The 1,901-nt window shown below is 35.5% G+C and overlaps 1 pseudogene; it reads right to left on the reverse strand.

The window, feature by feature from the left end:
* Positions 1 to 1,078: 1,078 nt before the first annotated feature.
* Positions 1,079 to 1,682, reverse strand: LOC138376129 (high mobility group protein B1 pseudogene; annotated as a pseudogene).
* Positions 1,683 to 1,901: the final 219 nt, after the last annotated feature.

The raw sequence follows: 1,901 nt of genomic DNA on the forward strand, positions 1-1,901 counted from the left end.
TTTCTTCATTATTTAATCTTGGTAGGTTGTATGTATCTAGGAATTTATCCATTTCTTCTGTGTTATTTGCATTATATTTGCTGTTTATATTAATAGTAATCTTGGTTGACAGTTTTTATCTTTCAGCACTTTAAATAATCATCCCATTCTCTCCTAGTCTGCAAGGTTTCTGCTGAGAAATCTGCTGATAGTCTAATGGAGATTCCATTATATGTGACTTAATGATTTCCTCTTGTAGCTTTTAGAATTCTCTCTTTGTCTTTGACTTTTGACATTTTGATTATAATGTACCTTGGAGAGGACATTTTAGGGTTGAATCTAGTTGGATTCTTTCAGCTTTGTGGATCTGGATGTCCATATCTTTCCTAAGACTTATGAAGTTTTCAGCTATTATTTTATTAAATAGGTATTTTTGTGCCTTTCTCTATCTCTTTCCCCTGTGACAACCCTACAATGCAGGCTGGTTTATTTTTTTTTTATTTTTTATTTTTTTTTTTGCTTAATGGTGTCCTATAAATTCAATAGGCTTTCTTCATTCATTTTTATTATTATTTTTTCTCTGATGGGGTTATTTCAAAAGACCTCTCTACAAGTTCAAAAATTCTTTTTTTCTTTTTTCTAATAAAAAAATTGTACTTACTTAGAAGCATTCAGAATGTCAACAAAACAGCTGCAACTTTTTTTTTTTTGCAATTACAGAATGGTATTCCATTAACAGAACAAAAATGTTTTCATATAAGCTGCATCAGAGACAACTGAAGATAAAAAAACTACCATCCCCATATATAACTAATTTGTGCTATGCACCAACAAGAACCTGCTTTAAATTTCCATGACAATTTACAACCTCCATACTGTACCAGGCAAAGTTAGTGGCTATTGAAAATACCCCCAGGACAGGGCTATGTAAAGACACATTCGTTAGTGTGTTAACTATACAAAAAAAAAGACACAGTCCAGTTTAAAAACAAATCTTATGCAGCCTTACATTTTAATTTTTTTCTTTAAAAGGATTGAGCTGTGTACAGGGGGTTAAATGCTTTATAGACAAGAAAAAAAAAACTCTGCTAGAACCAACTTATTCATCATCATCTTCTTCATCTTCATCTTTTTCATTTTCCTCCTCTTCCTTCTTTTTCTTGCTTTTTTCAGCCTTGACAACTCCCTTTTTTGCTGCAGCAGGCTTTCCTTTAGCTTGGTAAGCAGCAATATCCTTTCTGTATTTTTCCTTCTGCTTTGCAGCTTTCTTTTCATAAGGCTGCTTGTCACCTGCAGAGGTGTCACTCCACATCTCTCCCAGTTTCTTTGCAACATCACCAATGGATAGGCCGGGATGTTCTCCTTTCACTTTAGGGTGATACTCAGAATAGAACAAGAAAAAGGCTGAAGAAGGTCTCTTGGGTGCATTGGGATCCTTGAACTTCTTTTTGGTTCCACCTTTAGAAGAGATACAGGTTTTCATTTCTCTTTCATAACGGGCCTTGTCTGCCTTTGCCATATCTTCAAACTTTCCTTTCTCTTTAGCAGACATGGTCTTCCACCTCTCTGAGCACTTCTTAGAAACTCTGAGAAGTTGACTGAAGCATCTGGGTGCTTCTTGTGCTCCTCCCGGCAAGTTTACACAAAGGTGCGTATGATGACATTTTGCCTCTCGGCTTCTTAGGGTCTCCTTCACCCACATTTAGTTATTTTTCCTCAGTGAGGCACAAAGTCTCCCAGTGCCCATCTGGCTCTCACTTGCCCTGGAGGTGTCTCTATGGAGCTCAATGTACTGCAATGGCTGCCAAAAATTCTTTTTTTCTTCTTGATCTAGTCTGTTGTTAAACATCTCAATTTTATTTTTTATTTCATTCATTGAAATCTTTAGCTCCAAGATTTTTGTTTGGTTCTTTTTAATGATA

This window comes from Eulemur rufifrons, chromosome 28 (genome assembly GCF_041146395.1).
Source record: "Eulemur rufifrons isolate Redbay chromosome 28, OSU_ERuf_1, whole genome shotgun sequence".
Lineage (NCBI taxonomy): Eukaryota > Metazoa > Chordata > Mammalia > Primates > Lemuridae > Eulemur > Eulemur rufifrons.